The sequence below is a fragment of the Balaenoptera physalus genome, assembly GCF_965194825.1.
Source record: "Balaenoptera physalus genome assembly, chromosome: 11".
NCBI lineage: Eukaryota > Metazoa > Chordata > Mammalia > Artiodactyla > Balaenopteridae > Balaenoptera > Balaenoptera physalus.
In genome coordinates this window covers 56595016-56619378 of record NC_138896.1, presented here as the reverse complement: position 1 = coordinate 56619378, position 24363 = coordinate 56595016, and the positions used below count along the sequence as shown (strand labels likewise).

General features: G+C 41.4%; 1 long non-coding RNA gene across 1 annotated transcript in view; it reads left to right on the top strand.

Annotated features, from left to right (window-relative positions):
- Positions 1–14268: 14268 nt before the first annotated feature.
- The window catches only part of LOC309638785, a 136599-nt gene continuing 126504 nt past the window's right edge, over positions 14269–24363 (top strand). Inside the window, exon 1 of the long non-coding RNA XR_014251293.1 lies at positions 14269–16304. This is a non-coding gene — a long non-coding RNA (uncharacterized lncRNA). The remainder of the gene's footprint in view (positions 16305–24363) is intronic.

Below are 24363 nucleotides of genomic sequence, written 5' to 3'. Positions count from 1 at the left end.
GAATGCAAGTCACCAGCTCCTCCCACTTCCCTCCAGGGGAGTCCATTCAACCACTGGTTTCAATTAAAAAATCACATTACTTCTTTGTCACCTATTTTAGGATACCTTTTTTATGACCTGTAACTTCTTTAATCCCTCCTGGCAGCAAGGTTAATTCTGGGTTTACATAGTGAGTTGTTGCCTCGGGAATCATCCCAGAATAAAGATATTTATAATTTATATTGCATATGTCATATATTTAAGACGTTATAATTCAATATATTTATAATTTATACTCAATATATTTATTTTACATAGATATTTACTTTTGTTGGATTTTTATGTGGAGAAAGGTTGAGAGAGAATACATAAAGAAAGCAAAGTCTGCCTAAAAATGAGAATCGACTGTTTAATCCACATTGATTGATAGTAAATCAAACAGATGAGAGGAAAAAGGCAATCTAATTCTGAATTTAATTGGCCATTTGGTTTAGTCAAATACCATGTGACCGCACGTGTGGACACGTAAAAGACGTCTGCTCTGTCTGCTGGATTCCCTGATTGCCAGCAGTGCCAGGCAACAGCCTCTGTCTGAGGGCAGAAATAAGTGCAAAGAAGAGCCCCAAAAGGCTGATATTTAATCAAAGGCCCAGGTGGGTGTGCAAAGGTTTTCAATCCAGAAAGGATTTGAAACAGGAAATAAACTAAATAACCTATTGAAAAGAATTAGTTAAATACAACGTGATAATAAGATCCATTCATATTAGGTGACTATTAAAATGATGTGGTAGAAATAAATGTGTTTATGTGGAAAGATGCCTATGACATATCAGATGAAAAATTAATGTTAACGAGTATAGCTGACATGATCCAGTCTTCATAGTAAAATAGATGATATATGAATACAAGCAGATGTATTTCCTTTCTCTCTTCTCTCTCTCTCTCCACCCCTCCCCCTTGTGTGTACACATGGGCACACATACACATCTATACAGATACACCAAAATCTTTATAGCAGTTATCTTTGGGTGGTAGGATTATGGGTGATTTTAATAATCTTCCTTATGCCTATGCTTATTTTAAGACTTTTATGTAATAAACATTATCATTTATGCACTAATATTTAAATAATAAACAATTAAATAATTAAAGGAGTCAATTGCTCTGCACTTAAGCTTTGAAACTTAAGAGATCTTTAGAGTTTTCTAGGTCACAACTTGCACCCCTAACAGAGAATAGATGATTCTCCCTTTTTGCCAACAGGTTTGACTTAGGGAATCTCCTGGCAGTCTAGTTATTGGAGCCATTCCATACTGGCTTATATACTAATTACCTCTTAGCTTGATGTCTTGCTGAATAATTCAAAATACTCATTCATGCCTCATTCCCTGAACCAGCCAACAAATATTATTAAACACCAAGCATATATTTTACTTACTATTAATAATTATATATTATACATTAATAGTATGTTCTAATTATTATTCTATTATTATATATGAAACACCTAGCATTTATTAAACACAAGTGTGGCTCTGTGGTATGCAACAGGGTTACAAGGGGGAAGAAGAAGAAGAGGAAGAGGAAGAGGAAGAAAGAAGAAGAAGAAGAAGAAGAAGGAGAAGGAGAAGGAGAAGGAGAAGGAGAAGGAGAAGAAGAAGAAGAAGAAGAAGAAGAAGAAGAAGAAGGAGGGGGAGGGGGAGGGGGAGGGGGAGGAATAGAGAGACATGGTCCTTTCCTTTCTTCCATGGGAAGCTATAATAAAATAAAATGTCATTTCTCCATTTGGAAAATGATTAAACTCCAGCACAGAGCGTTTATATGACTTGCCCCTGAGTTGCTGAGCAGTGACTGGATTCCTCTTCCCAATCTTATGCAAGGGCATTTTCCCATACACCACACTTAACACAAACACAACCAAAATAAAACTCCAATGTTAATTTTCTCCTACTGTAAACTGGAATGAAATTAAGAAAATACAAAAAAGAAGAATTCTCATGCAGATGTTCACCTCCTAAGATAACTACTGGTAACAAGGTAGCATTTCAGAGATATTCTGTACTTCTACATGGACAGTGGTCTTTTGTAAAAAACAATCAATATAAATGATAAATAAAATGTACACTCATTCACCCTGTTCCCATTAATATGCTGTTTTTATCACAGACAATCCACTTAATTTTAAAAACTTAATAACTTATTAATAGTTTAATGAGCAGTGATACTTAGTGCTCAGACATAATGGGACTTCATATATAAGCTAGTAAATATGCAATCACAGCACTCATATTTTTATAAGATGAAACAGATAAGTATTACCTGTAAGCAATACAACATCTTCATGAAAATTGGCATCATACTGGCATCTAGGTTTCTCTCTAGACTCTTAATGTTGACAGGGTCATGGTGTCTTCATTCTTTATGGGAATAAGGAACCCACAACAGTTTAAAAAGTTAAAGCAGACCAGGAGCCATCTCCTCTCTTCCTCCTCTTATCCAGTGTTACCCCAGTGCTGTTGATCGACAAATGAGTTTGCCTCACATCAAATACTAAAAGCCAAAGGCAGATGCATGATAATTCAAGAAAAGAGACAAAAATACAACCTTGACTATACAGGAGTGTATAAAATACTTATGTATTTAAATGCAATCAATATATGGTATGAATTTTTGCAGAGGTTTCTTAAAGATAGAGGAAGACTGGTCATGATGTTCTAAGATGTCTGGTAAGCAGCACACACACGTACAAACACGCATGTCAGATTTCAGTTGAGGGTCACTTGGACCTTTAATTAGTAGGTGTGACTAGCTTAACCCCATCCCGTTGCCTTGGTTGAGAAGGTAGAGTCCTCACGGCATTGTTGCTGCAGGCTCCTAGGGTGGGCTTATGTTCTCAGAGCAACGAGAGCCTTCAGGTCCTTGGACCTCTTATGGAGTCTCTGCCCCCGCCACATGCATCTTGACTCAAATCCCAGTTCAGTTCATTTTTTTTCCGTCTTGAAAAAATTATACACATCAATTTATTCGTGAGAGTAATGGACTTTCCTAAACCGGGAAAGAAGAAGAAAGTGTAGAACAGAAGAGTAGGAATTTGCTTTTCAGTGACAAAAACAACTTTTCAAGGAACAAGTAGGCATTGCTCCTCCGTAGTGGAATTTTACTGGCCACACCCAGTCCTGGCGTCTGTTCATCCCTTTGCTTCCTCTCTTTCTTTCTGCTCCTCTTGGCTTTGCTCCTCAGCCCCTCCTTTCTGTGTTGCTAAGGAGATCACATTTCACCTGCCGTTATACACAGCATCCCCAGCCCCAGCCCACCGTTGTGGTCTTGGTGTCTGGATATAATCCACACCCACACCCAGTCTCCTACTTCACTCAGGGTTATCAAAGCATTTCCCAGATGAAGATAATTCTCTCCCAAAAGACTTCTGTTGTGCACAATTAAAAAATTATTTATCTCTCTGCATAGCTTCCCCCCCCTTTTTATTCTAAGATGTACATCTCTCCTCATATTTTAGCATTCCTGAAACCCAACTGAGTGTGTATATACAGTAATAGTGAACTATTTTGAGAATCAAACAAATATGGGTCTGGGGCTGGAAGGTAGCCAGGCTAGTTTCCTCCTATACAGAAGGGTAGTTACCTCTGGTTTGGGAGGGTTCTCAATGGCCGTCTTGTCAACTGCTGGGTTTGTAGTTCTGAGTCTTACGCGGCATTGCATCTGCACATACGCGCCCAGACACTACAGCTCGATGAAAATATGGCACCACTGCTGAAGCGTTCCAGCTGCCTGATAACACAGGTTTTGACACTCACCTCAATGTGGCAGTTTCAGAGAAGAAAAGTCAATCCATATGTGGATGAACTTTAGGGCCGTGAAGCCTCTGTGAAACAACCAGAAATTAGTGTTTCAGAAACTCATGTTGAAAATGCCGAAGTGGAACGCGCAATTCTTTTGGGGCAGGTCGTGGAGAGAACATGACCACTGGTTGACTTGAGAGCTGACCCAGGACACCTGGATGCTCCTCACCACCTGCCCTGACCTTGGAATGTACATTTCATCCATTGTTCCCACCAAGGGAGCCAGTCTCAAGGGCGCAGCCTTGAGAGAGTAATGCGGTGTTGAGACCTCGTGGACAGCTTAGGTGACTGAACCCCATTAAGGCATCCATATAACTGTTTGAGATTCTGGCAAGCAGGCGTGGGGATCCGCTCGGCTTGCCGCACTCCAGCCCAGCCTGGTATGTGAGTTCCCTTGCTTGTGACACCTGCCACCTACCCATCTGGAGTGGTCTGCCGCTTTCTCTGCTTTCTCTTTGCCCTCTGTGTATGGGGCCAGTTTGTACACCAACAAATCCGAATCTGTCAGAGCTGCTACAAGGAGAATTTGAATCTTTATTTCCAGAAGTGGCTTCCAGGATACTGACTAGGGATACTGACTAGTGGTGATGTGACTGTTTGGAGTAAGGAGATGGAAGGCCTAGAGATGAAGGCTGTAAGAAATGTATACACTGTGACAAGAAACTTGACTATATTCCAGGAGCTGAGGGTGAAGGAACTGACCTTATGGACCTGCCATGGGAAAGGCTCTCAGGGCTGCGGCCACATCCCTCAGACCGTTCAGTCTGCTCCTGCCATCAGCCATCAGCTGGTCTCTGCACATTGTGCCTCAAAACCACAGAAGACTGCTGCTCTCTCCAGAAGCCTGAGGAGCAAGCCTGAAATGCCAGGAAATTAACAAGGCCTGGGAGCAGGGCTCAACCAGTAGCTGAGTAAATGGACAAATACACAAGCTCTCTCACCCTCACCCATCGGATGGGCTCATTCCAAGGTATGTGCTCTCTGCTCCTCAATATTTCCCCATGGACTTGAGCTCCACCCGCCCACAGGAGAGGTGTCTCAATACACACCCCTTCCTCTCTCACTGCCCCCCTCCCACTAACATTCCCTGCAACTCCTAGGTAATTGCTTGCCCTGAATCACTGTCTCAAGTCTGCTTCTGGGGAGCCAAACTAGGGCACCCACCACCAGACTTTGCAAATTTTCATCTCTGTGCATAAAATACTCTTTAAAAAAAAAAAAAAAAAGCACACATGAACATTATCATTATTGAGATCCTTTGTCGATGGTTTTGGCTGCTAAAAGTGATTTGTCACTAGGTTTTGCAATACCCATGTACAATACCCAACAGCCACGTTTTGAAGCAGTACAGTGGAAAGTAGCTTAGCGGGTCATTTTTCGGTTGTTTCATTATTTGTACTCGACATTTGGTTTGGTTTGTAACATTGCTGAGAAACTTCAGTGCTTAAATCATACTCATTTTTTGGTTATTTATTTCAGTGTCTGTGAAGTTACAACTTTGGCAAGGGATTTGTGTTTACTTTTAATGGCAGATGTCCATCTCAGTGTTAAAATTTTTAAATGTTGACACATCCATGTTGTGTATAATATAAAGGGTAACCAAGGTATGATCTAATATTATTACTTTTCCCTTTTATTAAAAAAAAGCTAAGTTTTTATCATTTCCCTCCATGAACAAGTCAGACATTTCATTGAGATAAAAAATAATGTATAGTAATAAGGTAATAGTGAATTTTTAAACTGAAAAGCTGTTAATTCTATGGTACTTTTATAATCAATTGTCTTAAAACTAAGGAAATGCGTGCATCATTATGCTAGTAAGATGTGCTTATTATAAAGTTTCCTTTTAAAAAAATCAAAAAAATATAAAGAAAGAATCAACCATAATCCTAACATTCAAATACAAGTACTATTAATATTTTAACACGTTTCCAAACATCTCTTTCTCTGTATACTCATATACATATTGGCATAAATAAGATCATATAATACATTTTGTTTTATAAGCTACTATTTTTACATGGTAATGCTTCATGAATATATTTTCCATATTGCCTTCTCTTATTCAAAACACCAGCATCTTCCTTGACTAGAGCAGATGCTGTGCAGAGGTTGGGTAGATGTTCAGTGTATTATACTGATCAAAAGTACCTCCTGCTTTAAAGTAGCACCTTCTGCCAACAGCATCTGAAATGTCCACTATGGTATTAATTATTTTTAGTTGCTACCTTTTTGGAGAAGGAGAATATCCATGGATGTTTATGCAAATAGTACCCCGAAAGGTGTATTAAATTAATTCTCTAACGCATCTACTCGGAAGAACAGAGGAAGATTGCAGAGAGATGAAACAAACTAGTTCTGAACTTTGAAGTTTGTCTTAGTGAGACAGGCTCAGGCAGGTCCCCTAAAGTGGAGGACCTAGAACAGTTACAGAGCATGAAAAATACAAACGTGGGAGCATTCTTCCTCTAACTTACTGTGCAAACCTGGGCAAGTTTCTTAAGTTCTCTGTGCATTAGTTTCATTCACTGCACCTAGAAGAGGCTGTGTCTTCTTCAGGATCATTTTGCTTGTCAAGATCTTATAGGTGGGCTTCCCTGGTGGCGCAGTGGTTAAGAATCCGCCTGCCAATGCAGGGGACACGGGTTCGAGCCCTGGTCCAGGAAGATCCCACATGCTGCAGAGCAACTAAGCCCGTGCACCACAACTACTGAGCCTGCACTCCAGAGCCCGCAAGTCACAACTAGTGAGCCTGCATGCCTAGAGCCCATGCTCCACAACAAGAGAAGCCACTGCAATGAGCAGCCCGTGCACCACTAGGAAGAGTAGCCCCGGCTTGCCACAACTAGAGAAAGCCCACGTGTAGCAACGAAGACCCAACACGGCCAAAAATAAATAAATAAAACAAATACATTTATTAAGAAAAAAAAAAAAAAAGATCTTATAGGTGACCCATCTATGAGTTCTGGCACCCTGCAATGGGCATGCGTGCTTTCTCTCTGCCCATACAGCCCATCTCTTCCTTTTGAGGAAACTACACCTTTCTCACTGTCCACCAGGCAACGTGTGTGGGGCTGTCCCACTTCTAGTCCCAGGGCTGGGCGTGTCAACCAGGACTGGCCAATCAGAACACCAAATCCCTTTGATCACATTGATTGGTTCAGGGTTGACATGTGACTCAAGGCAGCCAATGAGAACCCTGTTTGGGAAAAAGTCTCTTTCCACTCAGGCTGCAAACTGGTAGAAAGTCAGTCTGGATTTGCAGAATGGCTCTCTTTGCCATCACTTGGGGAGAGTTAGTAGAGAATAAAGTAAACAATAAGTTAAACACGCAGGAAAGCAGAGCCCCATAGATTCAGATCCTTTCTGTCTGTAGTTATTTATGGTAGTTTTTCAACAGAAAGAAATCGAGGGGCTCCAAGAGCAACAGTGGCTCATGAAGGCTGGCTGCAGGGGGCGAGACCCTGGGTGTGAAGTTTCCAGACTAAGCAATGATTCCTTTGGTTCCAGCCTGTGGTGGAAGCAGAGATCCACCACTGTGCGCTTGGAGGATGAGATTGTCAGCGCACTTGGGAACTGTCCATTACAAGCCCTGCCTTGCTTTCCAGTCGCTACCTGAACCTCCTGGATTCTGGTGTGAGCCTGAGACGAGGGGACAGCTCTCAAGTGACTTCATTTACATTTCCTACCAGCCTAATTCAGTAAAGGCCTGGCGTTAGACTTCAATTAACATGTAAAAGCAGAAATGTGATATTTCCTGCACACCTGAATTATTCAACAGAGACCATACCAACGGCAGAGCAGACTCCTTGCTCTTTTCCCTCCATGGCTTTTTCACCGCCACATGGCCTGACACGTTGTCCCACATAAAGTAGGCATCCATGCAGGTGGTGCGGTTTTGTTAATTAAATGAGAAGAGCTTTGCTATAGGTAGGAGCCAACTGCTAAGAGAGTAGGGTCACGAGAGTGACAAAACCAGGGTTTCTGCTGGGTAGGGAAAGAGGTGGGATGCTGAATCTCTTTGTAAATGCATTTGTAGGACTCAACTCAGACAAAGGTGGTGGAAGAAGATGCTGCATGAAAGGTCCCAATGTTCTGGGGGACAGAGAGTAGCCTTGTAACTGAGTGTGAGTGAAGCTTGGAAAGAAGTGGTGGGAAATGGCTCTATTCTGAAGAGTCTTGAAAGTTGGACTGAGATTATGAACTTTATTCAACAGGTAAATGGGGTCCAGGGAAGGTTCCTAAGGTGGGGGGGGGGGGGTCACATGAATAATAATCTTTTTAAACCAATTAAACCATTAACTCTGATCATACTGTTTAGGATAAAGGTTCTTTCTCTTTTCCCCTTATTTATTTATTTTTAATTGAAGTAGATTTGGTTTATAATGTTGTGTTAGTTTCAGGTGTACAGCAAAGTGATTCAGATATATACATAGATGTATATATCTATGTTCTTTATATATACATATATTCTTTTTCAGATTCTTTTCCATTATAGATTATTGCAAGATATTGAATATAGTTCCCTGTGCTCTACAGTGGGCCCTTGTTGATTATCTATTTTATATGTAGTATAATGGTTCTTAAAGAGGGATCATCCCAGACCAGCGGCGTCAGCATCACCTGGGAACACGTGTGAAATGCAGATTCCGGGGCTCCACCCAGACCTGTGAAGTGAGAAACACAGCGTCCGTGTAATCCACCCTCCAGGTGATTAAGATGATCACGCAGGAACTAGTGGGGGTGAAGGGAAGGGGGTTGTGCTTTTCCTATGAGTCACCTGATGAAGCCTGGATGTTTTATGGCCTTCAGATGCTTTAAGCCAAAGATCATGCAGCCTGCACTGTGTTAACAGGTTGCCCACCTCGTAAACAGAGAAAGCAGAATTTATTCCTTTGTGTAAGGAACATATTAAAACACTGCCTTTTTCCCTTCTTTGCTGAATTCCACATGATCTATACAAAACACACCCCAACCTCAACTATTTTCCAGAGAAATGAGCTAGAGGAAAGTGGCAGAGGGCTGAAATTAAGCCACGGGCTCCTCCCAACAGCCAGACCCTCCTGATTTCTAACTGCCAAAGGCTTTCATTCCAATAGCCCCTGTGCTGGAGGCAGGTAGAGACCTTCAGGAGAGAGTTTCTTCGTGTGACTGTCACACTCAGAGACACGTCGACTTTACTTTGGATTTCTTCGGGGCTGGTTTCAAAGCTATGTCTCAAACATTCTTGATTTAATACCCAAGCGATATTGGCCAGGAGTGAGGGTGGAATGTACAGGAATGTCGGGGTGGGTAGGGTTAGCAGACAACTGTTCCTTTAGGACTGCCAAGCCTTACACGTGCTCACGGGGGCACAGTGCTGCAGCTTTAGACCCAGGAGCCCAGAAACCCTCCCAGGACTAGGGGGCCCTAGGGGAACAGCCCACATGGTGAGGGCAGGTCTGAGGGAGTGAGAGGCTCTATGGCCCCAGCAAGAGCCACCAACACTCTGGTCTCAGTAAAAAAATACTGCCAGCAACCACTGGTTTTCCAGCTCATGGACTGACTCACATTTAGTTCCAGAGACCTCTTCTAAGTGCAGTCAGATATCCCTGGGGTTTGGAGGGAACCCTCTAGGCTGCAAAGAGCTCCCCTCACTTTCTTCCCTGACAGATGCTCCTGGGGTCTCTTGAACATTTCCAGAGATGGACCACGCATCATTTTGAAGACTGTAAAGCATCAGAGTATGAACCTGTCAGATATGCCCATGTTCCAAGCATGGGGTTAGACACCAAAGCAGAACTGCAACCAAGTTACCTCTGATCCAGTCTTGAGACAGAATCTCAAGACTCTCACCCTATAAACGGGATCAGTCATGGCAAGAATGAGGTTAGCATGATGGGAAACGTTTCTGTTTTTTTTAATAAATTTATTTATTTGTTTGTTTGTTTTTGGCTGCATTGGGTCTTCGTTGCTGCATGTGGGCTTTCTCTAGTTGCAGCGGGCAGGGGCTACTCTTCGTTGTGGTGCGTGGCCTTCTCATTGCAGTGGCTTCTCTTGTTGCAGAGCACGGGCTCTAGGCACATGGGCTCAGTAGTTGTGGTTCGTGGGCTCTAGAGCACAGACTCAGTAATTGCGGCGTACGGGCTTAGTTGCTCCATGGCATGTGGGATCTTCCCAGACCAGGGCTCGAACCCATGTCCCTGCATTGGCAGGTGGATTCTTAACCACTGCGCCACCAGGGAAGTGCCAGGGGAACATTTCTTTAGAGAGGATTGGTGTGGCTATGTTGTAAGGCCCAGCTCCTTCTGTGAAATAACATAAAACCCTGGTGTCATTTGTGGAGTCGATTCTATGATGTATCTAGACCTCAACATTAATGACATTTGGGCTGAATAATTCCTTGTTGTTTGGGCCTGTGGGTGCATTGTGGGATGTCTAACATCACCCCTGGCCTCTGCTCTAGAGGCCAATATCACCTGTCCTCCACTGTGATGGTGAAAAATATCTCTGGACATTGCCTTATTATATGTGAAACTTTGTGTGTGTGTGTGTGTGTGTGTATGTGTGTGTGTGTACTGGTATAAAATGCTTTTTCAAAATGTGGGTCTGGAATAAAAGAAAAGAGCAGGAAAAGGGAGGCTGCCATTAGGGATTCATGTAAAACCATGAGACGTGTGTGTTTTTTAATTCCAAGAAGATTGATCTCGGCAAACGTCTATACAATTACTCAGTCTTAAGGGCTCTTCATGCATGGAAAGGGCTCCCAGTAGGAAATCCTAGGGCTCCCCCAAACCTGAGAAATGGAGGGTCCAGGAAGGTATGAGCACCCATGACCAGGCAGCGGCCCCCTGAACCCTGCCTGCCGGCTGTTACAGGCGTTGCCGGCTTTACTGTTCTCTCCCATTCTTGCTCTACACTGGAACACTCATGCCTTCATCCCTCCCTGCTCACTAAAATGCGTGTGGGGTCAGAATCTACCACCTCACTTGAAGCAAAATTATACCAGCTTTTCAACTTAGAAACACGTCATTAAAATGTATTAGGCCCTTTGTTAATTATTTTTGGACTTGACTCAGTGCAATGTTTCCTGGACTTCGGGGATTAGTTTTCTCTTTCTAAAATTCTCTCTATCCCTACTAACCACACACACACACACACACACACACACACACACACACACACACACACACCCTTAATTACAATCCCAGGTGACCGGGGTCTGAGGTTAGGAGGCTGGTGACCTCAGACACCAGCCCCAGCTGGGCAGCATCCCCTCATCCCAGGAATCTGCGTCTCATCTAAAATGTCTGCTCATGGACTAGCCATGTTTGCACAGGAAACTGAGAGGGAAATCCTTGATTAAGAACAAAAGGGCCTAGATCACTTTGAACATTGAAAATGAGCCATTCTTCCGGAGGTTATTTTAAAAGAATATTCCTATTACAAAAAGGAGTATCATCTACTTCTCAGGATCCAGGTTCTGCTGTTGTGCAATTTTTCACCAAAAATCTCCTCCCCTGGGCCACTTACCGTAGCTTTCCAGCATCTGGCCCTGTGATTATACTATGAATTCCTTGGAGTGCTTCAGCAACTCCTCGGCATTCAATCACGCAGACTTCATTTGAGGTCCAGGCTCTACATTGCTGAGATTTTAGAAGCTCTCTCCTGCTAGGGAAAAGAAAGGAAATGGTTGCCTTAAGTGTAATTAATGAAGGGCCTAGGAGATTCCATTCACGAAAGAATGCAGGAGGGGAAAGATATTATTTGGCTGTGAATTCACTTTGTTCTTCCAGACTCTATAAATCTTCGGTACCATTTAAAATTCCAAGTCTGTGCTTGGATGAGATGCATAGAGATTACTTGATCTAACATTGCAGGCAAGAAAAATAAGCACCAAGGAATTTAAATAACTTATCTGAGCTCCTTTAACTGGTTATCAGCAAAGTTATTGGACATGGCATTGATTTCCAATAGATAATTTGTCTTAGGAACATCAAATATAATCCATTATGAAGCAGCACAATTTATGTCAGGAGGGCTACAATTTCACAAGCCTTTACTTGGCATTGATCTTTTAATTTAAAAGTGTGCATCAAGTAGAAAGCCCATAATGGAATATCTGGTTCAATCTTCATGTGGCTTACCCCCATATTATACCAGGCTAATGCCAAGGGGCGCTGTTACCCAAGCAGGGAGAGACACATAGCATCATTCCCTTGCTTACGTGGGTACACAGGCAATTGTTGATACAGTTGTATTTGTACCAAAACTGGGACTTTCAAGAAGTGAAGATAAAATTATAGCCCTTAAGCCTGTATAATATCTTAAGAAATGGCATAATGTCAGCTTCCCTGTTAGTATTCAATACACATGATTTCAAATGCCATCACGTGGTAATATATTGTTCAGTTGGAGACAGGACATGCTGTACTTGTGAGTCACTTGTAGGATGATTAGGCACTTGTAGAATGATTAGACCTAACAAGGTCTCCAGTTGAACCTTAATGTCAACTGGAGACCTTGTTCGAAATTCAGGTTCAGATTCAGTAGGTCTGGATGGGGCCTGGGACTCTGCCTTTCTAACAAGTGCCCAGGTGATGGGGATGCTGCTGGTCCACAGACCACACTTTGAGTAGCAAAGGTCTAGTGGGTTTGTATATGGAGATGAGGAGTGGAAAGATGGAGGCAGAACTACAGACACCCTGATTCCCCCACTCACTAGATGACAAATCTTAGCAAAATCCTCGAACCATGTTGAGCAGTAGTTTTCTAATAAATAAAATGAGATAATAATGAGACTTGTTCCAAGCAAATGAAGAAATACATGGGCAAGTGATTTTGAAAAGCCAGGCCGTGTAAATAATTGCTAGCTATGGATACAAGATATATATATATATACACACACACATACGTAGGATATATATATACACATACACAGGATATATACATAGGCTATATTGTATATATGTACACACACACGCATACATAGGATTACTATGTACCCTAATCTGAACTCTTATGGGAAAATATTTTACGGTTACTAGTTAGGGAAAAGTTCCTCAATAAAGCTCAGAGAGTGAATTTCTCCCTATCTGCAGTTTATAATCAAATTTCCAGTAGCTTGGTGGAGAGGAAATATTTTGCAGGAAGTAGCTAAGGTGCCCACAGGTATGAGAACATATTTACCTATCATGCATGGTGTTTGGTCTTGAGATTTAGTTCAACCGGTGATATTCAGAGGCTGTGCAATAAAACCAGAGCCTGACAGTAATGACTGTGCAAGCTGTTTGCTTTATTACAGACTCAGGACTTTGGAAGGCTCTCCAGACAACAGTGGGTCTTGAGAAGATGCCACCATGGGCTGAGCAAATACACGGTGTGCCCAGACGAACTTTTGGGTGGTTAATGGAAATCTCACAGCTGAGCAAACCCAAGGGCTCTGTTTGTAAGGCCCTCCTTCTCTTCCATGGCAAACCGTGCAGGAAAGTGAATTCCCCCTGGATGACCACAAGATGCTTCTCTTAGGTAAACAGCAGAATTGTAAAAAGTCTTCTGTCCAAACCTAGTCTAACCTAGATGGCTTTCCTGCAGTGCTTTCAGCCGCCAGCGTTGCAAAAATAAGGGATAGATTTATCTGTTAGACTATGGCTCCCTTTCTCTCCCTCTTCCTTCCCCACCCTATCACCCAACCCCCACTAAACACTGGGATATTGTCTAAGTAGAGACAGTGAGATCACTCAAATTTACAGTCTGTCCTATTTAAATGGAGTGGGGATGATTTCATAATAACAGCTTCCAACAATCCATATAACTAATGGAAATAGGGCCATACTTTATTCTGAGTGTCCAGGTAATAGTTTTTCACTCATATGATAATATCTCAGTGATATGAGATAATACTCAGTGTTTATTTTATAGAACTACATTAAGACTAAAAGCAAGAATAATAATCTCTCTTGAATTAGTAACGAGAGATTACATCTAGCAAATGCTTTACAAGTGTTTGTTCTTATACCTCATTGGTGAAGAGGTCAGCCACAGAGTTAGACCTTTGTTCAGATCTGAGCTCCACCCCTTTTTAGTCCTGTGATCTTGGGCAATTTACTTAATTTATTATACCTCAGTCTCATTACCTGTGAAGCGGGGTAACACTAGCACTCCTGGAGTCATTGGGAGGCACATGTGCAGCCACTATGGAGAACAGTATGGAGCTTCCTTAAAAAAGCTAAAAATAGAGTTACCAAATGATCCAGCAATCCCGCTCCTAGGCGTATCTTCAGAAAAGATGAAAACTTTAATTTGAAAAGATACATGCACCCCGATGTTCAGAGCAGCACTATATACAACAGCCAAGACATGGAAACAACCTAAATGTCCATCGACAGATGATTGGCTTAAGAAGGTGTGATATATGTGTGTGTGTGTGTGTGTGTGTGTGTGTGTGTGTGTGTGTGTGTGTTGTGTGTATAATATATAAAATGGAATAATACTCATCCATAAAAAAGAACGAAATATTGCCATTTGCAGCAACATGGATGGACTTAGAGATTATCATACTAAGTGAAGTAAGTCAGATAAAGAAAGACATATATTAGATGATATCACTTATATGTGGAATCTAAAGAACAGTACAAATGAATCTATATACAGAACAGAAACAAACTCACTGACATAGATAACAAACATTGTTACCAAAGGGGAAGTGTTGGGGAGGGATAAATTAGGAGTTTGAGATTAACAAACTACTATACATAAAATAGATAAGCAACAAGTATTTACTGTACAGAACAGGGAACTATATTCAACATCCTGTAATAACCTACAGTGGAAAATAATGTGAAAAAATGTGTGTATGTAACTGAATCCCTTTGCTGTACACCTGAAACTAACACAATATCGTCAATCAACTATACTTCAATGAAAAAAGATATTGCACATGTGTAATGTTTAGCACAGGACTTGGTACTTAGTAAATGCTCTAAAAACCCTAATAATTCTTACTATTATTGTCTCCATGCTAACCTACTGACATCACAGTATTACCTACCATCTAGTAGGACACATTTTCTGGTCCAAGAGTTTATAGAAGTGATTTCTAGGATCTTGTAGATGCCTGGGTTCAGTAGATATTGATATTCATAATCTTAGCAGCTACCATTAATTGGACAAGACAGAAACAAGTGTTTAACATGTGTGAATTCTCAGGGCCACCCTAAAATATATTATCTCTATATAAATGAGGCAACCGTATAATGGTAGGTTGTAGAATTGGGATTTGAACCTGTGAATGGCTCATCCTTGTGCCCCATAATCTAACATGCTAATTAGCACACACGCTAAAGCCCAGGTAGTTCATCTGCGTAGACTGACTCACATCCCACAGCTGTATACTGCTGGAGAATTTGGGGGCTTTCTGGGGGAGGCACCCTTTTTTCTAGAAAACAGTAGAATTGTGGGGAGGTTACAACACTTAGATTTATGCAAACAATTCCTTCTTTCTAAGAGGGAGGTTTCTAGCAGTTTCTCAGGTACACTTTTGAAACGGAGCAGGACCCTATGGTCCTTGCCCCCCGTGTCCTCAGCCTGACTTTTTGTCTGTAGAAAAACTTTAGCCAAATACTAAGTTTACAGAGAAGTGAGAAAATGCAGAAACAAAATGGTCAAACAGGACACAACAATAACAGTTTAGTCAGTAAGCAAAGTCAAGGACTTTTAGTTCCTCTTCATGGCTATAGATATTCTGAGCCATATCCTGTGAGCTGTCTTGTAGATATTGAAACCCACACCAGGTGAAAGAAGTTAACTACATGATGACCAGACTGTAGCCATGACATAAGCTGCCACAATTCCAAGAACTGGCCTCAGAGAAATGGGAACAAACCAACCCTGGAACTGAAGATTAACTGTACTTAAAACAATCAAGATGATGGTGGTCAGACCATTGGTGGATGACCAATTTCAAGATGAGCGTCAGAGCTGACTGTGCTGTTTCTGCATGTAGCCCCCCACCCCCTCCATCTATAAAAGCTCCTGCCCACTGATTGTCAGTGTGTGTGTGGGAGTCGGCCTTTGGACAGGAGTCTGCCCTCCCCTCCAGGTTGCTGGCCTTTGAAATAAAGCAAGCTTTCCTTTCCACCAAACTTGCCTCTTTATTGGCTTTTGAGCGGCGAGCAGCTGGACCCACTTTCGCTAACAGATTTAGGCTCCCAACGTGAGGCTGGGCTCTCGCGATATCTGGCTCCCCGGGGTTTTCCAAACAGAGCCGCTGCCTTGACGACACACCGCGGGGATGGCTGCGAGGAGCTTGCTGCAGTGGCTTGCTGGCCCCGAGAGGGGGATTTGGGGGGACGTTCCTAGGAGCTGCCGGAACCATTTGTTTCGGGGCTCCTCCCTGTTTCTCCCCGGCTCGACACTGGCTGCCAACGTATGCTTTCCTTGGTGGAACGGAAAGTTGCCTCTGGAAGAGCTGACGAGCTCCAAGACCAAGTAAGTCCACCGGTGTGCGCCCGGCAAATTTCTCTTTTGAGCGCGAAGTTCTGTTTGGACATTTTGCCAATTGGTTCTGATGTGTGTCTGATGTTCAGGACACTTTGTGAGTACTGAGTGCATTTGGGCATTTTGCCAATTGGTTCTGACATGTGTCTGACATTGAGGATCCTTCGTTCGTTTGGGGCTCCATATCAGTCATCCTCTGAAGGGTTTGTGACAGTTCTGTCTTCTGGTGTGTGAGTGTGTAGTCCATTTGTGTGATTGGTATTCTTGTTGCCTTTTGTAAAATGGGAAATTCAGGTTCAATTCATTAAGAAAACTTTTAGCTTTAAAACTATGACTAAAGAAAAAGAAAGATGATTTTAAAAAAACAAAACCAAAAACACTGTGTGGCCACCAATAATATTCTTCACACTCCAGAGAAAATTGGTTAAGATGAAACTCTTTTGAAACTCCAAAACTAGTTCTTTTTACATATGCAGTTAGAGAAAGCTAGCTTGATAAAATACTGTTTTCAGAATTCTGACCCTGAGAGAACAAAAAAACACCTAGGAGAAAGCTTGAAGTTAACTTATCATGTCCGTGAAATACAAACACAGCCCACTTTGCTTGAGACTTCAGCCTTGGGTTAATTAGTAAAACTTCAAGTGTAGGGGGGGAAGGGGGAAGAGGGTTTGGGTTTATTAAACCTGTGAATGTGATCTTATTTGGAAAAAGGATCTTTGCAGATATAGTTAAGGGTTTTTGAGATGAGATCACCCTGGATTACTGAGTGGGCCCTAAATCTGATGACAGGTGTCCTAATAAAAGCCCAAATTAAAAAAAGAAATACAGAGAGAAAAGACATGTGAAGACAGAGGCAGAGTCTGGAGTGATGTGGCCACAAGCCAAGGAATGCCTAGAGCCACCAGAAGCTGGAAGAGGCAGAGGACAGATTCTCCCCTAGGGTCCTAGAGAGAGTGCAGCCTTATTGACACCTTAATTTTGGACTTCATAAATCTCTGTTGTTTGAAGCCACCCATCTGTGGTAATTTGCTATGGCAGTCCTAGAAACTGATATACCTAGTGTATACAGATTTCACCTGGTAGCTTGTTAATGATCTGAAAGCAAAGAGGAAGAGGCAAGATACTGTAAGAATACCTTCTCTAAAGATCAGGAGAGGGTAAGAGTGGAAATGAGAAAAAGACACTCTTTCATCCTCAAAGCAATCCTGGCTTGAGGCATATCACCTCTGTATGTCTATGACCTATCTCTGCTCTGCACCACAGACAGTATTTGTGTATTATTATGGGTAATCCCTCCAGGAATAATCTTAGCTTTTAACTCTTAAACTAGAATAAAACATACATTGAAGGACTAACTCCACCGTAAAGACCATCGGTATTATTTATCCCTAAAGAGTACAAATCCCGGCGGAAGACATTGCATAAACATCATGCCTGTGAGGTGGCCCCAGTGAACGAGGACATTGCCTGCCAAGTCTCACAAGAATTTGTTTTTGTCAATAAGTATTGAAATGGTTAGTCCACATGTCACTTCTATAGTGTTATCACTGCAATTGTGCTTTCACACCAGCTGTCTGATTTGGTCCTCACAACAGCCCTGTGTGGCGGTTAGGGTATTAGGATTCCTACTTTTTTTCCTTTTGATCCCTACTTCTTAAAGGAAGAATCTGGGCATTGAGTGACTTCCCCAGGTCATAAACATGGTCATGGATGGAGGATTGCTGATGTTAATTCTATATTGATCATTCATCAACTGTATTTATTTATAAACGGACACTTATTGAGTATCTACTATAATTAATGCTATATTTAATGCATTGGGAAGAAGAGGCCAGGTAGAATCCCTGACCTCAGACACTTCATAGTCTCAGAAAGACAGCACAAGGGCAACTTAACGTCTAAAGGAACATGATATATATATAGCAAAGTCCTGTGAGAATGCCCCATAATAACAAAATTTGTATACAATATAACTGATGATTGGCCTCTTTTCTCCAAGTAGCACCTATTCTCACACCTGGGGATGGGCAAAAGTGGACATAGAGGGGCAGGTAAGTCTGGGCAAGGAAATGGTCAGGCGGGTATGGAAGTGCTGGTAACTCCTGCATCCCAGGTATTCTTCCAGGTGATAACTGGGAGCTATTAATTGGAAATTTGTAGTACTGCTGTTAACTGTCCTGGATGTGCCAGTCTGCTGTATGACCCAGAATTTTCCCCATTGAGATTTAGGCCGGAACCTACAGCCACACTCACAGGCACCCAGGCCCAGGATGGATCCCGGCCTCACACTAGGACTCCTATTCCAACTCTGCCCACACCTAGGCAAATTCTGTCTTTTTTTTTTTTACTACTTAAAGCAAAATGATTCCGTAGTCTAAATAAGATGTATGACAGATGAAAGAAAATGAAATTAAAATGCAAACAAATGCTGTTAGATGATTGAATGTCCTTTATTAACATGGTTTTAAGATTGTTTTCCAGTTAATGAATTTTTGAGTTAAAATAATTCAAAATGTACTACACTTGAATTATTCATCTTGAAATTTGAGTTCAAGCCAAGTTTTCTTGTATCTGTGTACGAGAGGCAGATGTTTCTCAGAGATATAGTGGAGCGTGATTGCTTTCTTCTCTCGTGGGATTTGGATCTAGATGACAGGAAGCCAAAGTAGATCCCATCAGTGAGACACATTAGGGACCATTTCCTCTATTTTATTCACTTTAAAGTTAACATCGTTATCCTGTTTTTCTTTTAACACATTGAACCTGTGTGCATTAATACTCTTTCTACTCTATAGTTATTGTTTACATGCAGGTCACACACAAAAAGCTTTTTAGGGTTCAGAAAAGTTAAAGAAATGAGAGATAAACCAGGGTAAAAATTGTAGAAAACAGTAGACTTTTGGCTAATTGAAGATCAAATGTCCTTCCAAAAGCACTCAAATCTAAATTACAAAACAGTGTGTATGCCAAAAAAACCCCCAAAACATAGGCAAAGACAAATAAGTCTATTAATTCAGTTGCCAGCTTGCAACCCCTGCTTTACTTCTCCTGACTACCCCAAATGCCCTTAGATACACCAACTATGTGTTACTTGTAGTGGGATAGCCAGAAATTAGCCTTGAACCTGGCAAGAATTGGTCTTTAATAAATATCCAAGGAATGAGTGAATGAATAATGAATAAATGAATGAATGAATGAATCAACTGTCAAACTTTTAGGGCAGGAAAAGTGTTTTGGGGAAAGTATTTAGGGGAAAGTAAAATAAGTTGTACTGTGTTCTTATCAATATTATGCAAAAATGGATATATTTTTATTTATTTATATTACTTAATTCTTACAATTCTTATGTGAATGTACATAAGCATTTCCATTTGTCGACTGAGGAAACTGATCCTCAGAGATGCTAAATGATACGGCCAAGGTCATATCGTTATCAGTGAGTGAAAACAGATTTCTTTTGGAGTCCAAAGTCCTCCCGTGCTCATTTTACGATATCAGTGTACTTTTTCTTGACTCAGCTAAAATGCCACATATAGCCTGACAGTTAAAAAATAGGAAATTCTGATTCTTTTGACAGACTGTCAATATTTTATTTCATGGCCAGAGTGTTTATGGCACCACACACTAAATGGAAGCCTCATTCTCCTGGGTATTGGACTGTGCCAGGAAGCTTAGCCCTGGGATGCTAATAATCTTGGAAAGGTGGAGGTGCGGGTACAGTGTCCTTAATTCAGTGCCGACCGGATTTTGGAATATGCTTCATTGCTCTTTGATACACACCCTATCACCGGTGCCATATTTTCCATCTCTTTCTCTTTCAGCTCTTAGACATGTCTTGGCAAATTATCAGTGCTCAAGAGGAAAGAGGAGATTCAAGTACAATGATGAATATTTAAGGAATCTAAAATGGCAACCACAGAGAACATTCTTCTGATAGTTTTTGAAGCTCTGTAGTTCTTTAGCAAAATGTCCTTCTTGTAGCCTTTGAGAGACTTAAAGAAGTATTAAAATCAAAGAGGCTTCCTTGATTTTGATAGGCACTTATGTAGAATGTGTTTTTAGAATGGCAGTGATGGACTTTTCCATTGGTTCAAAGGAAATGAGATATTCCCATGTCACATGGGAAGCTGGGAAGACAAATTAGAGCAGGCAGCAAACTCACTGTCCGCCTCCTCTACAAGCCTGAGCAGTGCTGAGCTAGATGGGCAGGAAGTCATGGTAGAAACTCCAGAAGGCACCTGTCATACCTTTTCTTCCTACCTGTTATCAATGAATAGGACACATTTTATCAATTCAGACTAAAGAGAACATTACTTTTCCCTCAAACTTCAGATAATGTTTTCATCTTTTTTCTGCATAGTTCTCTGCAAATGATAGTATATTCTAAAGACACAGTTGTTCACCACTCTTCATCCAATGCTGAAAAGCCTCAGTGCCCTTAAATGACCAGGGAGGTGATCTAAATCCTTGTACTGCAGCACAAGTGAGATTCTTCTCATCTGATCTTTCGTGAAAACAGAGACTAGCTGGCCCACCACGCCTCTCTAATCTGGCACCCCCCTGGTCCCCACACCTCTCTGACCTGGCATTCCCTCTAGTCTCCATGCCTTTCTAACAGTGCAGCTCCTCTGGTTCCCACGCCTCTCTGACCCGGCACCCCCTCTGGTCCCCACGTCTCTCTGACCTAGCATCTCCTCTGGTCCCCATGCCTCTCTAACATAACACCCCATTTAAGTAAATGAAATATTATCTGTCAAGTCTCTGTTTTTCTTCAGTGTATTCTAGATAAGTTACCTAATTTCCCCCCTACCATGGTTCTAAAATCCCAAGAAGTCTTTTAGCTACTTTGAAAGGTCTTCCTGCTCTCCCATGCCTCCCAATCAGATAAAGGAACTGCAGTTGCTTTGATCTTCCTTTCTACTTTCTGCTTTCTAGCACTTTCATGGTCACCATTGCCTCCCTCCTGAACCCACTCTAGTATTTCTGTTCTGAATATCTAACCAATTTTAAAATCTGATGTTGGTCTCTCTCATGGAGGATCATTCAATGCCAATAAATTTAAATGTTACCTTCCTGAGGAGATGATTAAGTAACAATTTAATTACCACTCTTGTCCTCCAACCAGAAAATATTTCAACTCTGAGGAGAAACTGTGGGAGAAATATGCATGTAATCACCATCGTTTAAAAAATATATTGAGTAACAAAACTAGCACAGTGTTCAGAGAGGTTCAAACTCTTTAGGGCATTTGCAAAATCACCTACAGAGAAAACTCCTTAAGATAACTGACTTTATAGCATGTTTCTCTTGTTGTATGGGTGGCTTTTTTTCCTGCCACCCAGTAATTTGATTCTGACAGTTAAGTGACATACTTTACAGAGTTGGTTTGTGGAAATAAATGAATAGGAGCGGAGAAGGAAATAAATAGCAACACAGGAAGATCCCAGAATGTCGTATGTGTGGAGGTAGGTTTGGTGTGGGTCACGTAACCATGTGATGTCTATAGATTAGTCAACAGGATGGAGTACTCATATCACAACACGTGATTATAAAATTTCCGAGCTTTCTTACTGAGATGAAGATAAAATAGGAAGGGACACCCCTTACTCAATTTTCTTTTCTTCTTTCTGTGAACTCTGGGTTAACAAGAGTTAAACCAGGGGCTTCAAATATGGAAATTCCATGAACTGTCCCCACTAGGAGAGAAATTTGTGACAAACACAGGACACTGTAAATCCAAAATGGGTGCTTTAGTTTCTTTGTCTCAAGTAAGTTCGTCCCTCATCTATGGGACTCTTATCTATGACTACAGAGAAAAATAATAAGCAAAACCATCCAGGTAATAATAATCTGATCATGTTTTTGTCTCCAAAATTCTCCATGCCTATCTACACATGGAGCCCAGCCATCTTTGGGGAAAATAAATCATGTTTGAGGGTCCAGCAAAATTTTTTTATCTAGCAATGTCAGGCAGAGAATGAAAAATCACTGCTCAGATGTCCTTGTACAGGCACATACTTTCACACATTTTCATTATGTTAATAATGATACAGATCTTTATTTCACGTAGCTGTGGGCATGCCAACATTGTCGCATTCTATTCTAAGCCATCTTTTTCAGTTAGTTAAAAAAGAGAGAGAGAAAATAAATTAAAATATCAATCAGCCACTTAAGGGACGTTGAGAGGTGCCTCATATGTTCCAGGCACTGTGCTAGAATCTGAGAATGAGCTGAATAGAACCCAATCCAGGTGCTTCAGTGGCTTAGGGTTTAGAGGAGGGGTCCCATAGACAGGGAAAGCCCACGTAGCACCGTGATAAGAGTTACAGGGATGTTTTGAACAAGACCTGAACATGAGGGAAAAAACACAATTTTCCTTTGCAAAAAGAGCCACGCCTTTTTACCAAGAATCTCTTAACACAGAGATTTGAATTTTAAGCAGATGAGGGGGGTGGGCGACATTCCAGGCAAAGGGAATAGTCTGGGCAAAGGTATAAATGATCATAAGGACACAGGGCACCTGGGGAAATGTGAGCAGTTTGAGCTGAGAGAGGAAGACGTGATGAGAAAGGCCAGATTACCAGGGGTTTTAGATGCTCCATTAAGGGAGGGTCTTTAACTGCAGGCCATGGAGAACCATGAAAGATTTTAGCAGCGTTCTGCCCCAATCGGAGAATATAGTGTAGAGGACCTTGGGCCCACCTGCAGGGTGGCAGGACATGATGCTTGGATTGAGGCTGTGGTAAAAGAGATTTGAGTTACTAAGGATCTGGCCACTGGATGAGAGGAGAAGGCATGGATGAATCATTTTAATTGTTGAAAACAGGTACCCTTACCCAGGCACTCCTAAATTGATTATAGCTGAAAACTTCCCTAACATGTGAAAGGAAACAGTCACCCAAGTCCAAGAAACACAGAGAGTCCCATATAGGACAAACCCATAGAGGAACGTGCAGAGACACACGGTAATCAAACTGACAAAAATTAAATACAAAGAAAAATATTAAAAACAACAAGGGGAAAGCAACAAATAACATACAAGGGAATCCCCATAAGGTTATCAGCTGATTTTTCAGTAGAAACTCTGCAGGCCAGAAGGGAGTGGCACAATATATTCAAACTGATAAAAGGGAAAAACCTACAACCGAGAATACTCTACTCAGCAGGCTCTCATTCAGATTTGACAGAGAAATCAAAAGCTTTACAGACAAGCAAAAGTTAAGAGAATTCAGCACCACCAAACCAGCTCTACAACAAATCCTAAAGGAACTTCTCTAGGTGTTGGGGGTGGGGAAGAAGAGGCCACAGCTAGAAACAAGAAAATCTCAAATGGGAAATCTCACTGGGAAAGGCAAACATACAGTAAAAGTAGGAAATAATCCACACACAAATATGATATCAAAACCAGCAATCATGAGGAGAGTACAAAAGCAGGAAATGGAAATTGCTTTTGAAATTAAGAGACCAGCAACTTTTTAACACCTTTATTAGAATATAATTGCTTTACAATGGTGTGTTAGTTTCTGCTTTATAACAAAGTGAATCAGCTATACATATACATATATCCCCATTATCTCCTCCCTCTTGCGTCTCCCCCCCACCCTCCCTATGCCACCCCTCTAGGTGGTCACAAAGCACTGAGCTGATCTAAGAGACCAGCAACTTAAAACAACCTTGTATATTATAGAGACGGCTATATCAAAACCTCATGGGAACTACAAACCAAAAAACTACAATAGAAACACACACACAAAAGAAAAAGCAACCCAAACACAACACTAAAGACAGTCATCAAACCATAAGAGAAAAGAACAAAAGAGGAAGGGAAGAAAAAAGACCTACAGAAACAAATCTAAAACAATTAAGAAAATGGCAATAGAAACATACATATAGATAATTACGTTAAATGTAAATGGATTAAGTGCTCCAACCAAAAGATGTAGACTGGCTGAATGGATACAAAAATAAGACCCATATATATGCTGTCTACAAGAGACTCACTCAGACCTAGGGACACATACAGACTGAAAGTAAGGGGATGGAAAAACAT